Raw genomic sequence first — 18751 nt, forward strand, 5'->3', positions numbered from 1 at the left:
CTGTTTAAAGGATAAGCCTCCTGCTTGAGCCTGCAAACACTTACTCACATGAGTAGCTGTGTTGGACTCGGTGAGTTTACATGCACGAGTAAGCGTTGGCAGAATCACACCCTTGGTTCCTTCCATTTTTTTTTTTGGTTGTTTAATTTTGCACAGAGCTGTCTAGATGCATGTGAGAAGCTGTAACTGATTCTGATTTTCTTATTTTGTTCATGCCAGTCAAAATAATACAGGACTTGGGACATTAGCACGTCTGTTCTCTTATTTTCCAAACATATTGTAATCGTTACAGAATAGAAAAGAGATCAGATGTCCCAAAATTAACCTTTTTCTGTGTTGGGTTCTTTGCTGATGCTAAAATCTTTGGCGCTCTTATTTAACTCTGCAACTCACTGTGGCCTGTTGGCATATCATGAGTCTATCTTACATTACCATGATAGTAGTAAGACTGAAACTGCTCTCTGTCATTCCACCTGCTTTAAGATGATTCTGCTAAATTACACTGGTTTAAGTGAGAGAAGGGAGTCCTAATAGCTTGCTCAGTTTTTACTCATTTATATAGTGCCATAAGTTTTACGGGCATAGAGCAAGCTATAGTCCTTACCTGAAATAGCTTTCAGTTTAAGATACGTAAATGTGACATTGGTTTTGGGACCTGTTGCACCCATACAGGATAGTTTTGCAGGAAATAAGAGTGCCCCAACAACAAACAAGACAAGACCGGAAATCTCCAGGAAGGGTGGCAGCCTAATTTAATACAGGAACATAGTACTGGAAGAGACCTCGTGGGTCATCCAGTCTAGTCTCCAGCTATCTACAGGCAATCTCATGGTATCATCCTCTTCATAAACTTATCAAGCTAAACTAGTTAGGTTGTTTGTCCCCCACTATTCTTATTGGAAGGCTGTTCCAGAACCTCACTCCTCTGGCGGTTAGAAACCTTCTACTTTCCAGCCTAAATAGATTCACGGACAGTTTATATCCATTTGTTCTTGTGCCAACATTACCCATTAGCTTAAATAGATCTTATCTCTCCATTGTGTTTATCCCCAATATATTGCTAGAGGGCAATCATATCTCCTCTCAGACTTCATTTTTCTAGGCTAAACAAGCCAAGCTCTTCCAGTCTCCTAAACAAAAACTACTAGTGTATCGGTTATTGGCTGAATAGTGTAAAAGCCTCTTCTCTAACAGTGAGCAGAATTAAAGACCAACTTTCTCTTGAACATTTTTGTGCCCCTTCATTATTCACCTACATTCCTAATACTGAAGTGATGTTTTTACAAATGATCGTGGCCAGTGTGCTTTGGAACAGAAGTATTACCATGTAGCTCGGATAATCAGTTGCGAAGGTCAGCTAGTGAATTTTAGATATCAAGCAACCAACTAACTGATCAGGGAAAACATTTTGCAAACAATAGCTGGGATATATGTTGAACAATTTTTAAATAATTTGCAGACTAATCACCATCGGGAAAAGGGGCCAAATTAATTGAATAAATTGTTTCCAACAAACAGTTCAACTAGCTCTTCATCAGTAACTGGAGCCTTTGCTGATGGTCTCAGAAAAAAGGCCAAGGACTGAATAGGCATGCCAGCTGAACCTTTCACCCTGAATACTAGAAAATGATAGAGGCACATAACCAAGCAAGAAGCAGTTGGGAAGGAGGGAACTGTTGCTACTCAAATAAAACCACCTGGTGCAAAGGGCAAAAATGGCAAAGTAACAAATTTCTGGTCTGTCACTGGAGAGTTTGGTGGGATAGTTCACATCCTAGCCTAGTGGAAAAACAGAGCTTGTTTCACTTTAGCTTCTCAGCTGTGATACATCAACCTAAAAGTTCTGAAAGAGAGACATCTGTATAACTATACAGTGATCAAGGAGCATGAAAAGCAGCTTTTCCCCCACTTTATTGGCTGGGTGGCTTATAGTTTTCATGGTGTTTGTTTTAACTTTGCCTAGTTGGTGCCTGAGTCACTCTGCATAATATTTCCTCTAGCTGCTGCTTATGGGTGTTTTTAATATCCTCTGGGCTACTTGTTCAATAGATAAAGAAACCCATAAAGTTATATTCCTGTTATTGTTTAATATGTGAACATTATTTCTTGCATTTGGCTTCTTTTTTCTATTCTATCCTATATTGGTTCCTACAGTGCTGTTATAACCATAGGGGTAGCCTAAATTCCTCCTTACCTGTAAGGGGTTAAGAAGCTCAAGTAACCTGTTTGGCACCTGACCAAAGGAACCAATGGGGACAAAAGATACTTTCAAATCTGGTGGGGGGGAGAGGTTTTGTTTGGGGTTCTTTGTTTCCTGTGGCCGTTCGCTCTTGGGACTAAAAGGGACCGGAAGTCAATCCATGTTCTCCAAATATTTCTGAACAAGTCTCTCTTATTTCAGACTTGTAAGAAACAGCCAGGCAAAGTGTATTAGTTTATCTTTGTTTTCTCAACTTGTGAATTTTCCCTTTGCTAGAGGGAGGTTTAATCCCTGTTTTGTTGTAACTTTGAAACTAAGGCTAGAGGGGAATTCTCTGTGCTCTTTGAATTTTCTGCTATTCTGTAAGGTTAACTACCAGCCTAAGTACAGAGGTGATTCTTTTACCTTTTTCTCTTTAAATAAAATCCTTCTTTTTAAGAAGCTGACTGATTTTTCCATTGTTCTAAGACCCAGGGGTTTGGGTCTGTAGTCCCTTTGTAACCAATTGTTGAGGATATATGCTCAAGTCTTCCCAAGGAAAGGGGGTGTAGGTTTGGGGGAACAGGACCCCAAGCGGTCCTTTCCCTGATTGTTTGTTAAATCACTTGGTGGTGGCAGCGATCCCAAGGCAAGAAAGGAATCTGAGCCTTGGAGAAGTTTTAACCTAAAATGGTAAAAATAAGCCTAGGGGGTCTTTCATGTGGGTCCCCACATCTGTACCCCAAAGTTCTCATCAAGTGCTCATCACAGTAGTATCTGAGAGCCTGCCACCAGCTCATTAAGCAACATAACAAACATCTCTGTGTAGTCTGTTCTCTTGTTACCTCCCAAGGGAGAGAAGCATGTGCAGTAGAACACTAATAATATTTATTATAATAATTATTAAATATACCTGTTGCTCTGTGTTTCTTAGAGAAGGCAAGATTACAGGAATTCACCTTGCACTTGGAGCAGAAGGTAGTTGAAGGCTGCTATCAAATCCCCCCTCACTCTTCTCTTCTGCAGACTAAATAAGCCCAATTCCCTCAGCCTCCCCTCATAATTCATATGCCCCAACCCCCTAATCATTTACTTTTCCCTCCGCTGGACTCTCTCCAATTTGTCCACATCCTTTCTGTAGTGGGGGGCCCAAAACTGGACACACTACTCCAGATGTGGCCTCACCAGTGCCAAATAGAGGGGAATAATCACTTCCCTCAATCTGCTGGTAATGCTCCTACTAATGCAGCCCAATATGCCGTTAGCCTTCTTGGCAACAAGGGACACTGACTCATATCCAGCTTCTCATCCACTGTAATCCCCAGGTCCTTTTCTGCAGAACTGCCACTTAGCCAGTTGGTCCCCAGCCTGTAACCATGTATAGGATTTTTCCATCCTAAATGCAGAACTCTTTATTTGTCCTTGTTGAACCTCAGCAAATATTTTTGGCCCAATCCTCCAATTTGTCTCGGTCTCTTTGGACCCTATCCCTACCCTCCAGCGTATCTACCTCTCCCCCCAGCTTAGTGTCATCCGCGAACTTGCCTGAGGGTGCATTCCATCCCATCTTCCAGATTAATGAAGATGTTAAACAAAACCGGCCCCAGAAGCAACCCCTGGGGCTGCCCACTAGACACTGAGCCATTGATCACTACCCATTGAGCCCAGCGATCTAGCTAGCTTTCTATCCACCTTATAGTCCATTCATCCAATCCATACTTCTTTAATGTGCTGGCAAGAATACTGTGGGAGACTATATCAAAAGCTTTGCCATAAAGTCAAGGTATGTCACGTCCACCACTTTCCCCATATCCACAGAGCCATTTATCTCATCATAGAAGGCAATCAGGTTGGTCAGGCATTACTTGCCCTTGATGAATCCATGTTGACTGTTCCTGATTACTGTCCTCTCCTCCAAGTGCTTCAGAATGCATTCCCAAAACCTGATCCATGATTTTTCCGGGGACTGAAGTGAGGCTGACCAGTCTATAGTTCCCAGGATTCTCCTTCTTTCATTTTTTAAAGATGGGCACTGTTTGCCTTTTTTTCCAATTGTCTTGGACCTCCCCCGAACGCCATGAGTTTTCAAAGATAATGGCCAATGGCTCTGCAATCACAGCCGCCAATTCCCTCAGCACCCTTGTATGCATTGCATCCAGCCCCATCGACTTGTGCATGTCCATCTTTTCTAAATAGTCCTTAACCTGTTCTTTCACCACTCAGGGCTGCTCACCTCCTCTCCATACTGTGCTGCCCGGTGCAGCACTCTGGGAGCTGACCTTGTCTGTGAAGACCGAGGCAAAAAAAGCATTGAGTACTTCAGCTTTTTCCATATCATCTGTCACTACGTTGCCTCTCCCATTCAATAAGGGTCCCACACTTTCCCTGACCATCTTCTTGTTGCTAACATACCTGTAGAAACCCTTCTTGTTACTCTTAACATCCCTTGCTAGCTGTAACTCCAATTGTGCTTTGGCCTTCCAGATTACACCCCTGCATGCTCGAGCAATATTTTCATACTCCTCCCTAGTCATCTGTTCAAGTTTCCACTTCTTCTAAGCTTCCTTTTTCTGTTCAAGCTCACCGAAGATTTCTCTGTTAAGCCAAGCTGGTCACCTGCCATATTTGCTATTCTTTCTGCACATCAGGATGGTTTGTTCCTGCACCCTCAATAAGGCTTCTTTAAAATACAGCCAGCTCTCCTGGACTCCTTTCCCCCTCATATTAGCCTCCCAGGGGATCCTGCCCATCAGTTCCCTGAGGGAGTCAAAGTCTGCTTTTCTCAAGTCCAGATCCGTATTCTGCTGCTCTCCTTTCTTCCTTTTGTCATGATCCTGAACCCGACTATCTCATGGTCACTGCTGCCCAGGTTGCCACCCACTGCTACTTCCCCTACCAATTCTTCCCTGTTTGTGAGCAGCAGGTCAAGCAGAGCATGGCCCCTAGTTGGTTCCTCCAGCACTTGCACCAGGAAGTTGTCCACAACACTCTCCAAAAACTTCCTAGATTGTCTGTGCACTACTGTATTGCTCTCCCAGCAGATGTCAGAGTTATTGAAGTCCCCCATGAGAAACAGGGCCTGTGATCTGGAAACTTCTGTTAGTTGTCCGAAGAAAGTCTCGTCTACCTCATCCTCCTGGTCTGGTGGTCTATAGCAGTCGCCCACCAACACATCACCCTTGTTGCTCTTGCCTCTAAAATGAACCCAAATACTCTCAACAGGCTTTTCTCCGGTTTCATACTGGAGCTCTGAGCAATCATATCGCTCTCGTACATACAGTGCAACTCCTCCACCTTTTCTCCCCTGCCTGTCCTTCCTGAACAGTTTATACCCATCCATGACAGTGCTTCAGTCATGTGAGTTACCCCACCTAGTCTCTGCTAATCATAGTTCCTTGACTGTGCCAGGACTTCCAGTTCTTCCTGCTTGTTTCCCAGGCTTCTTGCGCTCATGTAAAGGCACCTAAGTGCTCTTTCAGAAGTGCTGCCCCAGCTACTGGATCTGGATCTCTCTCCTTACACCTCCTCTTGAGCCAATTTTCCCTCTTCAGCTTGCATATGAACATCTCTTTCATTTAGACCGGACTGTCTCTGAGACGCATGTTGTAACTCAGGCTAGAGGAAGGAAGAACATTATAACATATATATAACTCGACAACAGTAAGGCAGCTGAGACCACAGCCCATTAAGCTGGCTCATATTGTCTCATTGTTTACCCCGATCTGTCTTCGGGACAGGCACGGACTTTTTTGTTTTGTGTTTGTTCACCACCTACAGCAGTGGGGTCTTGATCAATGAGCAGGACTCCTGCTTGCTACCACAAGATGCATACCATAACCTAATACAAACCAATATAGACATCAAAGATGAGCAAGCCAGGAAGGACTGGCAGATACAGGATCGTCTGGATAAACATCTCAGTATTTGTCACACCTGGTGAAGCACCCTCAGCACCAGCCAAATGTGCCCCAGGAAGCAAAACCTTGGCTCATGCTGTCCTGACCAAGCAGCCAGCAATGCCATTCGCTATCATTAGGTTTCACTGGTTCCTGGGGAGATGTTCCCACTGAGTGAATTTCCCAACTGAGTGTATTCTAGTTAACCAAAGCCTGCTGTATTGACAACATAACTTGGAAGGACATGAGCCTTGTTTAGTAAATGGTTCAGCAAGGGGAATCCTCCCTCTGAGCCTGTGTGATTCATTAAACTTTTGGTAAAATGAGTGAATCATGCGAGCACTAAATAACTCCTTGTCCAACCTTCCCTCTTGGCCAGCTGCCTGTAGATCAGTATCTCCTAGTATTTTATTTCCTGAGAATTTTACTAACATCAGAGCTGATTTTAAACCCCTTCACACTTGTTTCTACTGGTGAATTCACTCTGTCTTATTACTCCAGCTAGGATACTGTGACAAAGTTCCTGCTCTACCTTGGTGGGTCTTGCGCTTATTCGCAGATTTGCTCGCCTTGGAGCTTCACGGCAGCCTTCAGCTTGGCCTTTTTTTTGAACCCACAGTCCAGGTTGACTCCTCCTGTGCCTGACCAGGAGTTGGGAGGATTTGGGGGGGAACCCGGGCCGGCCCTTTACTCCGGGTTCCAGCCCAGGGCCCTGTGGAATGCAGCTGTCTACAGTGCCTCCTGGAACAGCAGTGCGACAGCTACAACTCCCTGGGCTACTTCCCCATGGCCTCCTCCCAACACCTTCTTTATCCTCACCATAGGACCTTCCTCCTGGTGTCTGATAATGTTTGTACACCTCAGTCCTCCCTCAGTCCGCGTTCTCACTCTCAGCTCCTAGTGCCTCTTGCTCCCAGCTCCTCACACGCACACCAGAAACTGAAGTGAGCTCCTTTTTAAACCCAGGTGCCCTGATTAGCCTGCCTTAATTGATTCTAGCAGCTTCTTGATTGGGTTCTAATCAGCCTGTCTTAATTGTCTCCAGAAGGTTCCTGATTGTTCTGGAACCGCCCCTGTTGGGAAACGGGACCGTCCCTCGCTTGCTCCTTAGCTATCTGCTTTCTATTCTTTCCTAAAGCCCCCTGGCCTGGATTTTTCTTACTTTTGGACCCTGCCTTAGTTTCCCACCCACCCACCCCCCCGACCGGGCCAGACGCTTTTTTGTTTTGTTTTGATTTTTTTGCCGTTTTTTTTCTTCCTGCCGTTTTAAGTGCTGGTCGGCCTCCAGCTTGCCGCCAGCACCCGCCCCCCCCCCACGCCTGCTTTCGGGCGCAGCTATTTGCCTCAGCTGAAACCCCCGGGGGGGGGGGTAAGATTGCCAACTTTGCTATCCGGAGGGGGGAGTGGAAGCCCCCAGACCCAGCCGTTTTGCTGTCTGTTTGGAATTCCTTTCTTATCTCGGCCTGCCGGAAGCCTTGGTACACAGCCAACAAGCTGGAGAAGAAATCACCCAGGGAAACTACAAATCATCGTGAAGGGGGCCGTAAGACTGAGTAATTTTTTGAATTATACTCTCGTGGGGGGGAGTTTGACTGTGGTTTAATTGCGTTTGTGGCGGCACAGGGGGTGTGGCATGGAGCTGCCCCCCGATCCATCGGTGCCCCCCCCCAACATTACTACAACTGTCACGGCCCCCCCGCCATCCGTCCCTGCTGGCAACCTGCCATCTGTCTTCGGATCCAGCTGTTCACTTTGAACTTTGCCTTTCGGACCGGACATAACAGCCGACCAAACGAGACTCTTTGGACAAACGTGCGTGGGTCTACACCCCCCTCCCCCGGACTGCTTATCCCACAGCTTGCCCCTATTACAGGACCCCGATTTTTGTTTTTCCCCCCCTCCCAGTCCAAGCCATTTGGCATTCCCCCCCCCCCCGCCTGCAGCCCAGCAGGGAGGAGCGGTTAATCTGCTTCCCCCTCCCCCCTCCTCCTTCCGGTGTCTCCCCGTCTCTCCCTGCTCACAATAGCGGGGAATGAGAGGGGCGAGGCCCCTCTAATAATATCAGTTGTCCCTCCCCCACCTACCCCCCTTACCAACCCCCAAGCCCCCCCCACCCCACCACTGTTAGAATACCTGCCACCGCCCCCGCTGGGGCACCGGCAGCAGGAGGCACCGGGGCGATTACTGCTGCTGCTACGTCCACCGCCCGCCCAGATTCTAGGAACCCCTCCCCAGTTGGCCGGAAAGGCCAGGGCGGGAAGAAAGGAAAGGGCCCCGCTAAAACCACTAGGCCCTCCATGGCAGGGGCTGCCCCCACCTCTGTGGCCTCTTTATCAACCATGGCGTCCCTCCCTGCTGGTCCCTCTACCAGCTCTGCGAACGTCCCTCCCCCGGCCCCCAGGACGTATGCCTGCCGCCTCGTCATCTCGCCCACCCACTGCCGCCGCTACCATCACCAGCGGCCGGGGCCCCTTCCCCACCTTGACCAGGAGGCACGGTGTCCGTTGCCTCCTGGTGCCCTCCTCGCCCCACGTGGAGACATACGTGCAGGCGTTGGTGAAGGTGGTAGGACCCACGGCTATTGTGGCAGCCTCCAAAATGTATGGGAAGGTCGTTCTTTTCTTGGCTTAGGAGGCTGCCGCCCAGGAGGTGGTGGAGAAGGGCCTGGCGGTGGGGGGGGTGTTTGTCCCCCTAGAGCCGCTAGAAGACCTGGGCGTTCGCTTCGTCCTCACCTCCGTTCCTCCCTTTCTACCCAGTGCTGCCCTGTTACCCGCTCTCTCCACCCTGGGGAAACTTGTTTCTGTCATCAGCCCTCTCCCGTTGGGCTGCAAGGACCCCACCCTCCATCACGTCCTTTCGTTCCGCTGGCAAGTGTAGCTTCTACCGCCGGCAGCGGCACGTGACGGAGAGGCGCTCGAGGGGTCCTTCCTCGTCCCTTACCAAGGAGCCCTCTATCGGGTCTTTTACTCCACCGGAGAGGCCCGGTGCTACCTCTGCCGCTCAGCGGGCATGTCCGCAGAGACTGCCCTTTGGCCTGGGGGGGAGGGGCACCCGAGACCCCCGAGACCTGGCAGGACATCGGCCCCGTCGTTGCCGACGGCCCTGGCCGCCCGGCACCTGAAACCAACCCTCCTCCTACTCGACCCACCGCTGCTCCTGTCCGGGCTCAAGAAACACCTTCCTTACAACACACAGGCGAGCAAGGGAGTCCCACCCTTGCTATTACCAATCCGGCAGTGCCTATGGAGGAGGGTGTGGCAAAGATATTACCGGGTATAGGAGAGGGCCCACCCCAAGGAGAACCCCCCGCCCCTCATGCTGCCTCACCGTTACGCCCTTAAACCCCTGAACCATCGCCTCCGCCCCCCAACACGACCCCTGCTAACCAACCCCCAGACGACGTTATGGAGGGCTGGACCCTAGTCCAGGGGAAGCGAGGCAAGCGGAAGGCTCGAGCTCCTCTGCACCCATCCGATGCGGAAGCCCCCCGGAAGACCAGGAAGGGGGGCACCGATATTGAGCCTTCCGCTACGGCCACGAGTGAGATCCATCCGCTGGTGTCGGGAGGGGAGGACAGACTGGCATTGGAGGGCAGAATCCCCCCTCCACGGGAGACCCTCCCCTCCGAGACCCCTGAGGAAGCTCCTCCTGCCCGGATACCACCCGAACCCCCCGCGAACCCCGAAGCGACCGTTGAGGCGGGCCCTAGAGGAGAGGCCTTCGGGGTAGCAGGAGTTGGCCTCTCCTCCGTGTATGCGGAGATTGAGGCCCTAGATTTGACCCCGGTCACCCAGGGAGAGGATGATCTACTGCCGGCTGGCCTCGAGCTGGGCAACCTCACCCCAGCCCCCCTTTCCCCATGCTCCCTCCCCCTAATTGCCTTCCCGGGCGAGCACCCTGCAGAAGGTGGTCCACCACCTGATGCCATGGCCGCCAAGACCACCACGGAGCCAGCGCCTAGCGCCACTGGGAGCCCCCTCCCTTACCCCTTAACCCTTGACTCTGCTCAGGAGGCACCCTCTTTTAGCTGCTCGCCTCCTGAAACCCAGAGCCTTACCTCTGCCCCTGCCCCCACCCCTGTCCCTGCCCAATTCACCTCCTCCTGCAATGCTATTGCTGCCCCTGGGGTTATTTTTTTCCCGCCTTCCGCAGACTCCCCCCAGGGAGCAGTCTTTGCACTTTCTAGTCACGACCCATTAGGAGTTGCCATTTTTTCCCCGCCATCCCCCTCCACCCCAAGGCATGAAATGGATTTAATAACCCCAACCTGTCAGACGCCCCGTCGGTGGTCCGCACCCTGCCTACCCGCCTTGGCAGACCACGAGGCTGCATTAAGAGCCCCACCAGGGAATACCCCGGAAATCGTAACCCCACCCCCCCATGAGCTGCGGCATGCACTACGGAAGTTCCTAGAACACACCCGTGGTGCCCGCAATAGGGTGCAGCTGGCTCTTCAGCTATGGGGGGACTTTGATCAAATTCTTCAGGCCACAAGGGCCCTTATAAAGAAGGGCAGGGGGCAAGGAAAGCGCGGTGCTGCGGCCTACGAGCAGGCCCGCAGCTTCCGGAAAGATCTACTAATCCACGGGATGGGTCATGGGTTGCTGTGCAACCCACCGGGGGCCACGAACACCCCCACCGATAAGAAACCTCCACCCCCCCCAGCCCTCCGCATGACACCTCTCATTATTGCAACCTTGAACACCAGGGGCTGTAGGATGGCTCTCCGCAGGTCCCAGGTGCTCTCTTACCTTCGGGAAGGGGGGTACTCTGTAGCTTTCCTGCAGGAGACCCATACGAACCCGACCGTCGAGGACAGGTGGCGGCTGGAGTGGGGGGAACGGGGTCTACTTTAGCCACTTCACGACTTGGCAGGCTGGAGTGGCGACCCTGTTCTCCCCCACCCTACGGCCCGAGGTGCTAGGGGTCACTGAGGTCGTGCCGGGCCACCTGCTGCACCTTCGAGTCCGTATGGAGGGGCTCGTGGTCAATCTTGTTAATATCTATGCCCCGCAAATGAGCCCAAAGCGGCCACAATTCTATCAGCGGGTGTCCGACTTTCTCGGCACCCTACATTCGTGCGAGTGCCTGGTCCTGGGAGGGGACTTTAACACCACCCTCGAGGAACAGGACCACTCAGGGGCCGAGCCGAGCCCAGCCGCCGCGAACATTCTCCGAGGAATAGTCGAACATCACTCCCTAGTGGATGTCTGGCGTGACCATCACCCAGATACCACTTCCACGTTCACTTTTGTCCGGGTGGAGGCCCATCGGTCACACCACTCTCGGTTGGACCATATTTACTTATCCCGTTTCCATCTTTCACAGGCCCACTCCTCCACCATTCGGCCGGCCCCATTCTCCGACCATCATTTAGTCACCATAACGGTCTCCCTCTGTGCAGAGAGACCGGGGCCGGCCTATTGGCACTTTAACAACAGCCCGTTGGAGGACGAGAGCTTCGTGACGTCCTTCCGGGAGTTTTGGCTGGCCTGGCAAGAGCAGTGGCGTGCCTTTCCCTCGGTGCGGCGATGGTGGGATCTAGGGAAGGTGCGCGCCAAGCTCTTCTGCCGTGACTACACTCGGGGCACCAGCCGACGGAGAAATGCGGCGATAGAGCAGTTGGAATGGGAGGTCTTAGAGATGGAGAGGCGCCTGGCCGCCAACCCCGAGGACCCGTCCCTCTGCGGAGCGTGCCGGGAGAAGTGGGAGGAGCTCCGGGCCCTCTCATCCTTCTCCGCCATTCCCATCCAATCAAAACAATCCTTGAACTTTAACTGATTTTTTAAATTACATTATTGATGTTTGTGAAATCCACGTTTTCATTCCGCAGCAAAGCAGCAGTAGAAAGTACTAATCTCTAACCACAATAATTTCCAGGACACTGAAAAGCTGTTGTCAAAATGTGGGATTCACTGGCTGCTAAAACACCTGTCCTGGATTATGGTAATTCTTGGATTGCTACCCCAATACAAACTGTGATCAACACAACACTAAACTAGGAGTTGGGTAGTATGCAGATGCCAACTTCAGAAGGTCCCATAGCTTCTCAGTCTAGAAGGCCTCCTACAAACTTCCTGTCCAGAACTCAAGATTTTATTAATGCATCCTCTTCTAAACCCTACATAACACAGAGTAAATCCAAGTTCTTCCTGGGGATAAGGACTATCTAGTCACCCCACCACTGGCCTAGGACTTGGGAAGTCAGATCAGTTCTTACCTCTGCCATAAACTCTGTCATCTTGGGCAAATCCTCACTTTCTAATCCTCTTCAGGCTGTAGCTCTTTCTCCCACTGTCTGTTTACACTGTATGCTCTTCTGGGCAGGGCATGCGTATTTTAACTGTGTGTGTGTGTGTGTGTGTGTGTGTGTGTGTGTGTACAGTGCCTATCACATTAGGGCTTCTTGATGCCACTAAACATAATAGTCATAATTAACAGAGCTCTAGTTGGTCCAAACCAGCTGTTTTTCCTGCCAATGCAGGGATGATATTAATTGTCTTCTCAGAAATGGTTTCCATGAGTCATTTGGAAGGAGAGCTTGTGTCTGATTGACTCATTAGCTTTTGAGAGCCTCATTAGCCAAAATGAGAAAGATAGAGTCAGATAATGCCTTTCAGGGCATGTCAGCTCTGATTTTCTCTGGACAGATAGTCATGCACAGGGACCCTCTGGAGTTCAGCCCAGCTGCCTGCATTCTCAGGGCAGGTGTGCCGATGCTCTTATTGCTACAATTGGTACCTGGCTGGCATTTTGACAAGCAGCCCCATTTTCGCCAATTTTTAGTGCCGCTGTTGTACAGACCGTCTAATCCCACATCTTTAAAAGGTGTGTTAGAAAAGGGACAGAATATCCATCCGATGAGGTGAGAGCCCCAGAAAAACCAGCTTATTAAAAAGTTAGCCATTTACACAGTGAAATTGTTAGACTTTTAACAGGATATAGGTAAACACCGACATATACACTTAGTACCTATTCTCTTATTCTTATCAATACAAAGTGAATGAGTTGGGGATTGCCAGCCTAACTAACATGTCTTTGATACCCAGGCATAAGTGGATTGTCTTGATTACAATTGTAATGCCTCTTGTTAAGTTGTTATGGGTCATACACAGGTTGGCTGATCTGCCAGTGTCACAAGTATCTCCAAGGAGAACAAATATTTGATAATGGGCTCTTCTGTCAAGCTGAGAAAAGCGGGTTCAGTGGATGGAAGTTAAAGCCAGACAAATTCAGATTGGAAGTAAGGTGTAAAATTTTAACAGTGAGGGTAATTAACCATTGGAAATATCATCTTTCTGCCGTGTGGAGTCGGCAGCAACAACGGCCAAGTTCAATATCTGGGGGTTCCTCTTAACACTACAAAACAGAACCAGCTCAAGCCCCCATCCAGTAATCTGGGAAAATTAAACACAACCATTGGGTGCCTCTAAGAGGCAATACATCCCCTCTCCAAAGCACTGCCTGTGAATAGCAAAGAAAACTTTTAACAAAAAGGGAAAAGGAACCTGGTATTAATTTGGGAAAACACCACAACCACAATTCAAAAGCATATCACCATGAGCAAAAACCCAGCGTACATTTAGCAGTGACTTTGCAGTGTGAAAGTCTGACCATCAAATGTTCCTTCAACACGCCACTCCCCCCTCCCTCCACTGCACCCCACTCACAGTTGCTGTCCTTGGCCAGTGAAGACCCGGAGTTCACAAGTGCATTCACATGAGATCACCTCCCACCCTGGGGGCAGAGGGGTAGTGGGGGCAGAAGACATCAAGCAATGCCTCCGTGCTGTGGCCACTGCTGCACGGGCTCACAGTTGCTGCCTTTCATTCTGTGTCGCTGCCGGCTGACACTGCCACCACTCTCTGCTACGGCTCTCTCTGCTGCAACGTCACACTCTGAGGTCCCACCACTAACCCAGCTCTTGGGGATTTCAGCAGACAGTGGGGAACCTCGCTGCTAGTGCAGGCTGTGCAGTCTCTTTCGCTGCAACACTGTCCCACAACGGGTATAAGGATCAGCACCTGGTTATCAGTGATTTCAGCCCTAGCGATCACTGAACAAAACTAGGACTCTCAAATGAGTCTTATCAGCCCGGTCTCTAAATAATGGATAGGGAAGGGTCAAATGATGTCTAGGGATTCTTAGGCAGAGGCCACACCACCGTGCAGGAACACCCATCCCCCACCCCTTTTTCCCTTCCCTGGGATTTGGCAGGCCTACTCGCTGCTTAGCAAATGAGGTACAGTGTAGGGTGACCCCCTCAACCAGGGTAGGCTACATACAGTTCTGCTGCCCTTTACTTATTCAGTAAGGACAACAACATTTCATTAACTCTGCACTCAATACTAAAGTGTTTGTAACTCAGCACCAGCTAAAATTCATTACTTTGGCAAAGGAGTTCCATCATGCTGCGTGCCTAGGCTGAGTAGGTGTGTTTACGCAAATATGGTCTGTTCCTGAAATCTTTTTCCCCCTCCCAGTGCATTCCTAGATGTCAAGGGAGAGCTCATTCAGACCCTGCTTACAGAACAATTTACTGAGGGTTGTGGGGAATTCTCCATCACTGGCGATTTTTAAATGAGGATAGGATGTTTTTCTAAAAGCTCTGCTCTAGGGATTATCTTGGGGAAGCTCTCTGGCCTGTGTTATACAGGAGGTCAGACTAGATGATCGCAATGGTCCCTCTGGCCTTGGAATCTGTGAATCTATAACACGGTCTGCTAAATTAATTACCGGTGTAACTTCAGTAGGATTACCCCAGGGATATCTGGCCCCGTATGTTTGTATATGACTCAGTTCTTCTTTTTATAACTTTGCTTTTTTACGCTTTTTTTTTTTGGCTTTAGAAAAGTGAGGATAATTAATTAACCTGCAGTCACGCTGAAGGGCAAAAGCTCATCGAGATTTTAGTGGAAACACCAGGAGCAGTGTTGGGAGACGTACGTGCTAACATCAGCCACTGGACACATCACTCTGTTAACCACAGGGAGAACTGACAGGTTAAATTAAGCAAGCAGAGGACTCCTAGAGAGGAAAATAGAAACACATTGTCTATTTGAAAGGGAAAAAAAGTTCCTGTCTTGGCTAAGACATTGAAGAGGGAATGAAGAGTTGTGAGTATAATTCTCACTTCTACCAGATGTCTTCTGCGGCCTCAATATCACCATTCAGTGCCTCAGTGTTCCCATCAGTAAAAATGGACAATAATGGGTACTACTCATGCCTCCCAAGACACTTGTGAGGGAGGTTTTTCATTAATATCTGAAAAGCCCTTTGAGATTTTGAACCAGAAGGCCTGACGTGCCCAAGCCTGTATCCACTGACTTCAATAGAGCAAGAGCCACAGAAATGCAAAACATTGCCATTGTTCTGAAATATCCGTAGCTTGGATTAGAAGCAGCTTGGTGAACCAGGAATGAAGACTGGCTTGTGTTTATGGGTTATCATTAGCGGTAAGAATAAGTGATAAACTTAGGGCTCTTTTAGATTTGTAAAAGACAAGCACTGTTAGTGCAGTAACCTGCATGGAACTTGGAGAGTGGAGCACAGGTTGCAGGAGGGAAGAATTTGGAGGAGGTGCTGGGAAGTCAGCCTGTGGGCACATGGCTAGAATGCTACTTACAATTGCAGCATCTCTGTAAACAGTTCTCTTAATAAAGAGCCAGTTTAGTTTTACAAGCACGGAATCCTTTATATCACTTCCCAGGATGTGGTACAAGAAACAGATCCTAAGCAGGTCTAAATTAACATAGCTCTACTGATTTCAACAGGAGTAAGGGTAGCCGAATCTGATCCCAAGAGAGGCCAGTAGAAACCGTCTGAAGGATTCAAGTGGAGTCTACTGGGATTTTCATTGAGGATAGCCACTTATTGTTGGTATTATTAGCAGCAAGAGTAATATAGGATGGTTTATCATGGCATTGCTTTTCAGACACCACTAGAGATCCAGGTAACTCCACTGTAACTTGCACCAGGGCAATATTTGACCCACATCATTTTTAATGGGTATGACATTAAATGGAAACGACAGAGATGAAGTGGGAAGATAGTAACAAAAGTGGTGAATAGTGCCATTAATGCCAGACAGTTCTCACTTTGGGTCAGATCCCTATTCACAGGGCGTACTGCCTTACTCCATGAGTGTCCCATTGAAATCAGTGCAGCTACTTTCCAAAAAAGAGTGAGAGGGACACCATCTGGCCCTTTGTGACCAAAGAAAGCAGGCTTTGCCCCTAGTCAGCATGGCTGTGGCCAAGGCAATGGGTTCACTTCAGGCAGGGGCGTTAATGCTGCTCGGGGGGGCTGTAGTGGGGAGGAGGTTGTGGTTAACAACACAACAGGAGCTGTGTTTTCTGATCACATCAGGTGCCACTTTCAAATGACACAATAGCTCAACGAATTCAGGATCTGGCTCACAATATGGAAGATCAGCTCATAGGACAGATTAAATTATCAAAGCACTTTTCTTTGCAGCTTGATGAATGTACAGACGTTGCTAATACGGCAATTCTGGTGGTGTATGTGCGCTTTGAACATGAGGGTGATTTGAAGGAAGAGTTTTTGTTTTCGGCTTCACTACCAGCAAAAACAACTAGTTCTAAAGCGTTCAAGACCGTGAGCGACTACATCGTTAACAAATGGGGGTTGGATTTCAAGTTTTGTGTAGGCGTCTGTTCTGATGGCGCCGCCACAATGGCAGGACGGCATTCTGGAGCGGTTACCCAGATTAAGGCGCTTGCACCCGAATGCAAGTCGACGCACTGCTTCCTTCACCGAGAAAGTCTTGCAACAAAAAAAAATGTCAACAGAACTAAACAGTGTGCTCAGCGAGGTCGTAAAAATTGTGAACCATGTAAAGGTGAATGCTTTAAATTCGAGACTATTCACTGCATTATGTGATGATATGGGAGCTGATCATAAACAGCTCCTATTGCATACCGATGTACATTGGTTATCGAGGGAAAAGTCCTGTCAAGAGTATTTGAGCTCCGAAACAAGCTTGCTGAGTTTCTTCAGGACAAAAAATCAAATTGGTCACAGTTGTTCCGAGATGTGGATTGGATAGCCAAGCTGGCTTATTTGGCTGATATCTTTGCCATCTTTAATGATCTCAACACCTCCATGCAGGGAAGGATAGCTTCGTGTCTTACAATGGCAGACAAGATCGACGGACAGAAACAAAAGCTAAAAGCATGGAAGAGTCAAGTGTCAAGAGATTGTGATGACATGTTTCACAACTTAGCGACTATCATCGCCGATGCAGGTGAGGACCTTGATGTTACACCTCTACAAAATGTCATCAGTGAACATTTGACGAATTTGGCAGAACGTTTTGAGTTTTACTTTCCAGTAGAAGAAGATCCACGGAAAGGGACTGGATGGATCCGAAATCCATTTATTCCATTGAAAGATGACTTAACTGTCACTATGGAGGATAAATTGTTGAAGCTGGCTGCTGACGAAAGATTGAAGATGAGTTTTGAAACTACAACATCACTTGCTTCCTTTTGGATAAAAGTGAAAGCAGAATATCCTGAGCTTACTGAAATTGCTCTGAAAACTCTTCTCCCATTTCCTTCAACATACCTCTGCGAGTCTGGCTTCTCAACCATGAGTGTCATTAAGACAAAGTACAGAAATAGCATGGATAGTCATTCTCTATTACGTGTCCCCAATCGAACCACGACTGGATAAACTGACAAAGAAGAAACAGGCTCACCTTTCACATTAGTAAAGGTTAAGGTTTTAACATGCCTATTATTGTGTTAATAAATTTTTTTATAATATCTTTGTTAGGAGACTTTGCTGGTTTGATTTTTTAATATTTTTATTTGTATTGTAATATTGTATTATTTGTTTACAAAATAAACATAAAATAAAAAATGTCTGCCAACTTTTATTTTATTCATTATATTGTTTCTGATATAAATTAATATTACTACAAATGTTCAAATAATATTTTCTTGGATCGTAAACGAATAATAGTCATTTCATGCTATCCGTACAGACACACAGCCTTTCAGTCAGTCTTCAATGTATTTAAATGGGAACATCTCTGCATGTACGCCACACTCCCATTCCAATTAATACAGTGAAGAGTGTTAGTTTTTCTGACCTGATATGTTACGTGCCTATGTGAAAACGATAATATGGCACACATATGGTACCGGTCCCTGGCAAATATGGTCCTGGTCCCTGGCAGATATGGTCCCGGTCCCTGGCACATTGGGGGAAAAAATTGCCGGTCCGCCACATCAGATAGTTTGAGAAGCACTGATCTAGACCATTCCTGACAGGTGTCTGGTAATTGATTGGCTCTCAAAAATCTCCAATGATGGAGAGTCCACAACCTCCCTAGGCAATTTGTTCCAGTGCTTAACCACCCTGACAGTTAGTAAGTTTTTCCTAATGTCCAACCTAAACTGCCCTTGCTGCAATTTAAGCCCATTGCTTCTTGTCCTATCCTCAGAGATTAAGAAAAACAATTTTTCTCCCTCCTCCTTAGAACAACTTTTTATGTACTTGAAAACTGTTATTATGTCCCCTCTCAGTCTTCTCTTCTCTGGACTAAACAAACCTGATTTTTTTCAGTCTTCCCTCATAGATCATGTTTTGTAAACCTTTAATCATTTTTGTTGCTCTTCTCTTGACGTTCTCCAATTTGTCCACATCT

Source organism: Chelonia mydas, chromosome 4 (genome assembly GCF_015237465.2).
Source record: "Chelonia mydas isolate rCheMyd1 chromosome 4, rCheMyd1.pri.v2, whole genome shotgun sequence".
NCBI lineage: Eukaryota > Metazoa > Chordata > Testudines > Cheloniidae > Chelonia > Chelonia mydas.